This window comes from Felis catus, chromosome A3, assembly GCF_018350175.1.
Source record: "Felis catus isolate Fca126 chromosome A3, F.catus_Fca126_mat1.0, whole genome shotgun sequence".
NCBI classification, from domain to species: domain Eukaryota; kingdom Metazoa; phylum Chordata; class Mammalia; order Carnivora; family Felidae; genus Felis; species Felis catus.
The window spans coordinates 33,288,435-33,299,106 of NC_058370.1; the positions used below are offsets into that span (position 1 = coordinate 33,288,435).

At 36.1% G+C, this 10,672-nt stretch overlaps 1 long non-coding RNA gene across 1 annotated transcript; it reads left to right on the top strand.

Annotated features, from left to right (window-relative positions):
- The first annotated feature begins 7,574 nt into the window (after positions 1-7,574).
- Positions 7,575-8,977, top strand: LOC123384206. The gene is made up of 2 exons (XR_006594924.1): positions 7,575-7,667; positions 8,533-8,977. It is a non-coding gene; the product is annotated as an uncharacterized LOC123384206 (long non-coding RNA).
- The last annotated feature ends 1,695 nt before the right edge of the window (positions 8,978-10,672 follow it).

The window sequence follows — 10,672 nt, forward strand, 5'->3', positions numbered from 1 at the left end:
AAAAAGAAAAGGGGAATATTATTCTGGGTAGAGTGGTTGAATTTTATTACAATTTTATTATTTTCTGGTAGCACCTTTTAGTACTTTCTTTGCAAATACACCTAATCAGTGAAAAATTATGTAACCCAAGATTCAGATCCCACAGGAATAAGGATTGGGTCAACACTCTACTAAAATATCCCACCCAGCCAAGGTACTGGTGTAAGACAAGCAAAATAAAAAGTGAGTTGAAGGACAGTTAATTAGTACTTTAAATCACATGCATGTCTACCTATAAACCAGCTAGCTCTAAGGACTGCAACAGTGTTTTTCCTGCCATATATCTAGCTAATTCTGCATCATATTTGACATGGGCATCTCTCTTTGGGACTTTAATTTTCACAAACAGCATAGCTGGACCTCCTGGACTACCTGCATGCCTTATCTGGGCACTGTTTTTTATCTCCCTTCAGTCCTGAGTTTACAGTCTGGATATTGATGGTGGTGTTAACTGAGCTTTCCAGTTGTCTCTGGATGGGGGATCCTAACTGGAGTTTAAAGTAGCTGTGGTTTACAGATTGAGTGAAAACTTTTTTGATACATGTTTAAATTTTCTTATAATGGAGCTCATTTAACCCACTTTGTAGTTCAGTTAGCATGTTGCCTTGGTTGTGGTGTTTGTCAATCATTAATATTATTCTCAAATTCAAGAATTCTACCTAGATTTGCTTCTGGCAATGAAAATTAACACAGTGCTCTTGTAATGTTGCTTAAATATCCTTTCCCAGAAGTCAAACTCATTGTCAGACTGTCCAGGATAGGAGAAATGGGTGAATCTTTTGTAAAATATGAGTTTTAATTACTGTGTTACTTGTGGATATTAAGAGTCAGATTTGTATGAGGGATTCCCTTAATGGAGTTCACATTTATTTTGGTTTTGGTACTTCTTGTTTTTAATTCCTGTTGGTTATTGGGTAAAATTGTTTTTTTTTTTTTTTTGCATCCTTTCAGACATAGAAACACAATACATATTGTCCAGATAAGAAACCAAAAATTGAGTAAAGATACGGTTGAAAAATTGAATAAGGAAATAAGTGGAATAAATATTATCAAAATGTGTCTTTCCCAAAATACCGTATGTCATCTGGCTCTTTTCCAATTATTAAAAGTATTCCTTAGCATACAAAAATATTTCCAGTTGATTTCATAAAGGGAATATAGCCATGATATTGAAATTATTATTCACTGTGTAGTTCATTGGGCAACATTATACATATTATCTCATTATTTCACAACTCAACCATTAAGTATCAGATAATATTTTATGCATACCTTATAGATGAGAAAAGTAAGGTTTAAAGAGATTGAGAAACTTAAGAGTATGACTCAGTATGTCAACTTAGATATACTTGATTTCAAAAACCAAATTCTTTCTCATTGTACAAATTTGTATTCCCATTTACCACCGTGGTTCATTCCTTCACTCTTGAAATTCTCTCCATTTCCTGATTTGTATGCCACCAAACTCTTTTGACTTTTTAAAAAATCTCTGTTTCATTTCTCTGTTCTTCCTCACAGTTCATCTTCTTTTCCTGTCCCTTTAATGTTCATGTTCCGCAGGATCCTGTCTTTAATCTTTCTTTACTCTTATTGTATAAGCCCATCTGGACCATCTCATCTCAATTATTATATTTTATTTATAGTTTCAGGACACAGTTGTTAGATATTAGTTAAGGATTATCATCCCTATTTTCCTTTTGTCTAATTTTTCCCTTTTTCTCTCCATCTTAATATGTAACCAGAAGCATTCCATACATAACAGGGCTTCCACTAAGTGATGATGCAACAAGAAGAAAAGGTCAAATTCTTGCTTTGAATTGTAGAATGATTTCCTGGAAAATAGGAAATAGTTTTAAAAATATAGGCTATTGATTAGCAAAAGCCAGATATTTTGTAGGTCCAAAAACAAGACCTTAAGGCAAATTAGCACAGAGATTATGCCCTAAACAATATTGCATGAGACAACTGATAAAAAGCCTGTGCTCCCTGACTAATAAATAAAAGTTCATTTGGTTGAAGTGAGATGCAATTTCAAAAAGAGGAGAACTTAAACATGAGTGAGTTCTTGAATTAGAGAATCTGTATCTTGACTGACTCCTGGATCACAGGCTAATGAACAGAAAAAGTCTATACAGAAATGGGGGCCTTCCAATGGCAGAAGAAACTTATTCCCAAGCATAGGCTTGTAATCCTGAAATTATAGCAATAGAAAGTACCATACAAATATCCTCTGTGCCAGAATGATACAGAGAGTAGAGATGGAAACTAGACAGGTATAGCTCATATGTAATGAAGTTGTTCTCACTCTCACATTCTGGTCTCCTGATGTCTCAGAGAGGTGTGGGAAAAGATGTAAATTTTCCCATGCCAGAAGATGCATGACAGCAGACCTAAAGAATCCTTACAGTGTGGAAAAAGAGAAGGTAGAGATTTGCATGATTTCTTGAAGCTGAGAACATCTTGGCAAAAAGCATCATGAATAGGCGGTGACCAAAGGTGGATGTGATAAACTACATTACAGAAAATGGTAATAGAGGAGAGAGGGCTTTAACTGCCCGAATAAATACTCTACATCGACATAACACAAGCCATCCAGTAAATAAGATTTTGCATCAGGGAGGAAGGCAGAGGGGAATAACACTAAATTAATAAGGTTTCCTTTCAAAGAGGCACCTAGCTACTTGCAAGTTGGTTAGGTGGCACTGTTGATCTTGGCTGTGTTGGTTCATATGTCTGGGTGTTGGCTAGCTATTGACTGATCTAGTATGGACTTGGCTGGAGTGTCAGTAATGGATGATACAGTTCTGCTCCATATCTCTCATGCTCTAGTAGGCTAGCTCAGACGTGTTCTCATGACAGTCATATAAAGGAAAGAGAAGAAGCAGAAATACATATGCTGTTTTGCAATTCTGTGCAAACATCACATCTGCTAACATCCAATGGGCAAAACAAATCACATGACTACATTCAGAATCAAGGAGTAGGGGAAATAGACTCCTCCTTTTCAGGGAGAAAAACTGAGAAGTAATGTGAGTCATGGGCAAGTCTGGGGGAAGAGACTACAAAGAATGGTGAGAAATTGGAACCATTAAGTACTCATTCTACCACAGGAGGGAAAGGAAAGGATGGGTGGGTGGAACTGAAAGACCTGCCAGGAGTGGTAGTACATAAGGATTTAATTAAAGAACAAACAGTAATAAAGAACAGTGAACATTTTCAGATGGAGAGATCAAAAATTTTTAATTTCCATTCCCATTAGAAACCTAGATCTAGAGGAAATCCTCAGAACCATTCAGTTCTCTCCTAATTAAATCCCCATTAGGAGAAAATTTGTATCCTCTGCCTCCCTCAGAGTTTTCATTGTCAATTTTTTCCTATATTAAACTGTCATTATTTGATTCCTCTAAGCACATTCTTTTTCTCTGCTAAGCTGGAGAAAAGTAGGTTTGTAATCCTCTATTGACACACAAAAAACATTTCCCTTCTCGATTGGCTACACCAATTTTTTAGCTAGTCTATTTCCCAGAAGTATCTGTCTGAAAAACTTTGATCATTTATATAAATGTGCCTAATTCGTAAAAAAATTCTCACAAATCCTTTCTAGTTGCAAGAAGAAAAATTAGTCTTAATAAACCAATAAGAATCTGATCACGTGGGTGAGAAGTTGAAAGATTACTTCCAGTCTTTCTTGGCATATTCCTCTTCACATAACCTAGAATCAAATTAACATATTAGTGGTCTCGTTACCAGGCTGTTTATAAAACCTTGGGTCCAATCTGGCTCCTGGATCGTTTCCTGTTGTCTTTATGCCCAGGCAGGCACTCCTCATCTTGACTGATACAATTTCTCCTGAAAATGAGTGAAACATTGACTTAACCTTCCATTCTTCAGATTCCAGTTTACTATAGACAGCTGTGAAATTCATGCTGAATTACCTGTTTTATAACCTAAATCCTGAAGAAAAATAAAGGCTGATATTAACTTTGATGGAGATATGTCTTTGGAACAGCCACTTCCAGACAATTTTAAAAGCTCTACTTTCCCTATTTTTTGGAGCATAGTAACTTTGCTATTGTTTTGTCTTTATTCAGTTATCAACCTCTCAATTCCAATGGAAAAATAAGTGTCCTAAAAATGTCTTTTGGCTAGGGAAGGTATATACTTTTTGAATTGTTTTTGTCTGATTTTGGTATTAGAGTAATGCTGGCTTCATAAAATGATTTGGGGAGTATTCCTTCATCTTCTATTTCTAGAAGGCTATCTAAAATTGGTATTATCTCTAAAATTTTTATAACATTTACCAGTAACACCATTTGGGCCTAAATAATTTCTTACTAGAGGGGTGCCTGGGTGGCGCAGTCGGTTAAGCGTCCGACTTCAGCCAGGTCACGATCTCGCGGTCCGTGAGTTCGAGCCCCGCGTCGGGCTCTGGGCTGATGGCTCAGAGCCTGGAGCCTGTTTCTGATTCTGTGTCTCCCTCTCTCTCTGCCCCTCACCTGTTCATGCTCTGTCTCTCTCTGTCCCAAAAATAAATAAAAACGTTAAAAAAAAATTAAAAAAAAATTTCTTACTAGAGCTGTAAAGTATGGATTAAATAAATATCTTTAATAGTTGTAAGACTATTCATGTTATCTATTTCATCTTGCATGAGTTTTGAACATTTGTGGGTTTTGAGGAGTTGGTTCATTTCATATATGTTTTCACATTTATGTGTATAGAATTGTTCATAGTATTACTTTTATCTTTTTAAGTCTATGGGTATTTATATCATATCTTTTATTTCATTACTAATTCATTGATAATTTATGTCCTCTGTGTGTCTGTCTTATCATTCTTGCCAGAAGTTCATCCATTTTATTTATTTTTTCAGAAGGCTAGCTTTTTATTTCTTTGATTTTTCCTGCTTTTTCCATTTGTTTTATAATTTGCATAATTTTTGTAGTTTTTAATTATTATTTTCTTCCTTCTTTTTTTGAGTTTATTTTGCTCTTATATGGTTAAACAGTGAGAAGACTGGAAGGAAAAAAAATGGAAACTTAATCTTCCATCTTGGTAGTACTTTAAATTATGATCTTCTTGCTGATCTGCCTATTACTTATGTATTAGAGTCCTCAAATATCTGATCTATGTATTTTTCCTAGGGTTTTGTTTGTATTCAATGAAAGAGAATATAGTGTGGACTTTTATTGACTATTCAGACACGATGAGGTGGTATTTCTGTTCACGACGTAATTTTCAAAACATCAACCAAAGTAAATTAATTTACTAAGTACCTGAATTCACATGGTAAGTTCATTCCAGGGAATATAGTATATATTTAGAACTGTTTTTGATATATGTTTTACAAAGTTCAGTTTTATACTCAGATTATTACAAATAGGTTCTTTTGTCTATTTAACTATTATACAGGATAATAAAAGATATGAGAAAATATAACTGTTCTCCATTGTACAAGATTATCTTTCACAATCATTTTAACAACTGAAAAGGCCCTAACAGATTTATAACATGCCCCCTGGGCCCACTAAAATGCACTTCCCTACATCAGTGCTGCTCAATAGAACTGTCTACAAAATGCAGTGATATCTGCACTATTCAGTATGGGGGCCACTAGCCCCATGTTGCTATTGATTAATTAAAACCTGGTTGGTGTGTCTGAGGAACTAAAATTTTTAATTTAATTTAATTTTTATTTAATTTTATTTAATTTATTTCTAATTCACTTGAATTTAAGTTGAAATCACCATATGTTGCTAGTGAATACTGTCATTCAGAGCATAACTCTTAGAGGTATGAGATAACATCCTTGAAAGTCTCAGAAGGCAAACACAGGGGAGTGACAATGGTAGAAAAAGCATGAACTTTGGGTCAGAAAGTTCTAAACTAGATCTCAGCACAGTCAATTCTAAGCTAATGATGGTAAAAATTAGTGGCGGTAATACAAAGGCCTATTTTACAAAGATGAGCCATGACAAAAGGCTTGCTCACTTCTATACTTTTTGTAATGTATTAGCTGACCTTGTCTTTGTTAAATAGTATCTTATTTATCTGGGTATATCACTTATATCTGTTAATATCATGTGGAGTCTCAAATATGTTGTCTAAACAATTAGCTATTCTTCTAGTTTTGTGCCATGCAAGCACTTAATAATCTCATCACTTAATCCTCTTATTTAAGAAGTTTAGAAACTTGTTGTATGGGGAAAAAAAAAAACAGGAATAGATCCCCTTATAATAGTGTGAGGAGCCTTTTTCAAGTGAGCTCTCTTTATTGGGTAGCCCCAAATCATCCACTTTTCTTCTTGTCCTCAAAGGTATTAAGGAATTCTTGGTTACATACCTTGTTGAAATAAAAGTTCTGATTGTCGGGGCGCCTGGGTGGCGCAGTCGGTTAAGCGTCCGACTTCAGCCAGGTCACGATCTCGCGGTCCGTGAGTTCGAGCCCCGCGTCGGGCTCTGGGCTGATGGCTCAGAGCCTGGAGCCTGTTTCCGATTCTGTGTCTCCCTCTCTCTCTGCCCCTCCCCCATTCATGCTCTGTCTCTCTCTGTCCCAAAAATAAATAAACGTTGAAAAAAAAATGAAAAAAAAAAAGTTCTGATTGTCTGCCTATCTACTTACCTAGCAATATATATATATTTACCTATATATATTTATATATACATATATGTATATGTGTGTGTCTAGATATAGATAGATATAGATATAGATAGATATAGATATAGATATAGATATAGATAGATATAAACTGGCTAATATGCTTAGAAAAAGAAATGAGATTAATTTGGTAGGATTTATTACAGAGAAGTAGTATCATCCCAATTTACAAATGAGGAAAGTGAGACACAATGAAAGTAATAAGCTTACTCAAAGTCAACTAGCTAAGAAGTAGTGAACCAAAAATGAGAAATCAGGAATTCTGACTATGAGACCACTGTAATAAGCAGCCTTTAAGGTGGCTTTCAATGATCCCCTTCTTATGGTATTCACAACCTTTTAGAATCCCCTTCTCTTGAGTAACTTGCTTCTAAACAATAGAATACAGTGCCACCACACTAGCAGCTGGTATACAAGATGCTTAGTCCAATTTGACACTTAAAGCAATTGATGTTCACAGGTCTTATATATGATTTCTGAAATTTCATTCAACTTGTGTAGCTGATTTGGAATCAAATCTAGATTTAATATTTTCAGAACTTATGTTCTCTCCTCATGTACCAACTCTACCATGCTACTTATTATGAGATCACAGTTCCTTTCTTGTGTTAAAATTTTATAGGTTCTTATTTATTATGCATATTCTGATTTTGGTACATACATATCCACATTAGTCCTTTCTGTCTAGGTTTTCTCTGTAGTGCTTCTTAATGTGAATTACTGAATACCTCCTCTCTATGTTGAGACTGTTCTCTTTCATAGATGGGAGTTTTATAGTTTTGTCTATATTGAGCAAAGTGTTAGACACATGTGCATGTCCATTATGACATACAGTTCTTCATGCATCTGCTTCACAATAGGATGCTGTAGTAACATCAGTGGAAAGAATGTTTGGAGGATTGAGTGGACCCTGGAGGATATTTTCTCCAAGACACTTTTGATAAAAGCAGCTTTATAGGAGTGGCTCTGGAAGGTCAGTTTTTATCAGAGGTATAATTTACACAAACACTGTGCCAAGAAATTAAAGCTTAATCACTGGTCAGTTGGTTCACTAAGAAGAGAAACCCATTACAGTACCATTAGATTGCCAGTTAAAAAGGTTATGGCAGCTTCCCTTCTGAATTAGGGCTCAAGTCAGTAGGAAGGATATAACAAAAGAAAAGTGAGGGTGGGATGGGGCGCCTGGGTGGCGCAGTCGGTTAAGCGTCCGACTTCAGCCAGGTCACGATCTCGCGGTCCGTGAGTTCGAGCCCCGCATCAGGCTCTGGGCTGATGGCTCAGAGCCTGGAGCCTGTTTCCGATTCTGTGTCTCCCTCTCTCTCTGCCCCTCCCCCGTTCATGCTCTGTCTCTCTCTGTCCCAAAAATAAATAAACGTTGAAAAAAAAAATTAAAAAAAAAAAAAAAAGAAAAGTGAGGGTGGGTACCCCAGGGCTGGAATTGAGCTACTCTCATGTTTGAGACACCGTGTTCCTGAAAACTAGAAGCAGGCAGTGGACTTATCTGAACCAGTCCAGATACAATCAATTCAGCATGTATTTAGAGACTATTCTAGGTGCACATTTGGGAACATCTACTTATGTTTCTCAGCACCCCCACCTCCCTTTAACTTATTACTTCTCAAGGCTATACAACATTGAAATTTGCCTTTCAATTGATGTGGTTAAAGAGAAAAAACAGCCAACCTTAATTATATTAAAAATCTAGGCAGAACCTAGTTTTAACTGGTCTTCTCTTCTTCAACTTTTGTAGGCTAGATTTTTTTTAGTAACCCTCATGAAACTGTGCATCACATACAGATTTTATAGTCTACAGCAAATTTCTTTTCTTTTCATTTTAGCTGGAGATAGTAATCTGTGAGCAACCTCAATACATAAGAATGAGAAACTACTTCTGTTTTGATGTTTTTTTCCCTTAAATGATCTAACTGAATAGGACTATGGCAAAGAGCTCATCCTACCAAGGCCAACTTGGTAGTAGGCCACCTTGATGCTATCAATTTTGCATTCCCAGCTGGTGTCCTTGTGTGGTTTTAATAGGACGTCCTGCGCGTGGCCCTTACAAACTCCCCACTGCTTGCTGAGATGGATTAAAAGATGCAAACTCACTGAAATACGCCAAGGAATATAATGGTCTCTACAGAAGATCTGGCTGTGTCAACCAACAAAAAGTTCCAGCTGTGGCAGCCGTGTGGAACAAAGGGAACTCTTGGCTTAATGTGGAGTACATGCTTCTGACGTTCCAGTTCAGGCAAGAAATAAATAAAGCTATTACAAAGCCCTTGACCAGATGTGTCTAACATAGTCTAAAATGTGTTTGCACAGAAACTTCCCTATCAACGTGGCTCATTCTTATAGCAATGGACATCTGTTTCTGAAGGCTAACGGGGGGTGCAGTCCATAATCACAGTAAAGACCTGATCTGGCTGGCCTCAGAACTGCCTTTTCCCCAGCCGCTGTTGTTCACATTAATCTGCATAGTCTCAGTCATGTGTGGGTCAATGATTTATTTAACACAGAATCTAAATGCTTCTGTGTCATGGAATCAAACTCTATCCAATAGTCAAAGACTTGAAATTTTTCATTTGTTTTCCAGGAGCAATTGTGCACATTCCCCACAGATAACTTGACACTGTTATGCCCTGTCACAGTTTACATCTGTCTTTGACTTACATTGTTCCTAAGGTTAGCTATTGATCATTGTTCTCACATGAATCCTTCATTACTCTAATTGGAACCATTTATAAACACATTCCTTGGACAGATGACAAAAGGATCCATGATGGACAGCTTCTTATTCAAAACAGCTGCCCAATATGTAAATCAAAAGCTGTTAAAGATTGTATTGAGCTGAGAACAATTATACAAGGTTCTAGCCTGTTGTGAATTAAAATGACTGCATTAGAGCTTAAGGGATTTGTAAAGAGAGTCTTTCTTTTCAAGAATGCCAGTTCAAATTCAGCTCAGGTCACTGACAAGTAATATTATGTGAAAATAATGTAAAACAAATCTATGCTTTCAGCTTTATTGTTAATAGACAGATAATATCTTTCAAAAGCACTATTTACCATAGTCAATCCTTTGGTTACCCTATCTGAAAACCCACGACTGAAAGGTCTTAACTAAATTAAGGAACTACTTAGAATTGATTCGAAATGTCAGAATTTACAATTTAGGAACTTTTCATCATTTTAAGCACATTATCAGATTTTCTTTAACTTAATCTAGTTCTGCTTACACACACACACACACACACACACACACACACACACACGTGTGTGCCCAGAGTTTCTTCTTCCCATTTTCATCTGAAAATAAAAGTCAAAACTGACATCATTTAGGGGACTATGGAAACAATGATAACCAATACTTATTGACTCTTTGCTACATGCCAATTACTATTCTGAGTATTCCAGTAAGTATTAGCTCATTTATTCTTCACAATAACCCCGAGAGGTAAGAATTATTATTACCCTCATTTCATAGATAAGAAAATGAAGCCAGTGAGATTAAATACATTCATTCACGAAATGTAAATGTCACATAGTCCATATTCAAGCTCAGAATGTCCAACTCAAAGTCTATACTCCTTTGCTATAATTTCTCTAAGGAAGGCACTTTGAATGCCAATACTTAATCATGTAAATTAAGATTGGTTACCAATCTACGATTATAAAGAAGATACATAGGTAAATGATAGATACAAAGGCAGATGAGGGACACTAATATTTACTGAATGCTTCATTATCTCCATACATTTTATCATTTAATGTCCCATTTTTTAAAGTAATTTTTTAATGTTTTTCTTTAAGTTTATTTATTTTTGAAGAGACAGAGATAGAGCAAGAAGGGGAGGGGCAGAGAGAGAGAGAGAGAGGGAGACAGAATCCCAAGCAGGTCCTGCACTGACAATGAGTGCAGTAGTCCATGCAGGGCTTGAACCCAAGAAACTGTGAGATCATGACCTGGGCCAGAACCAAG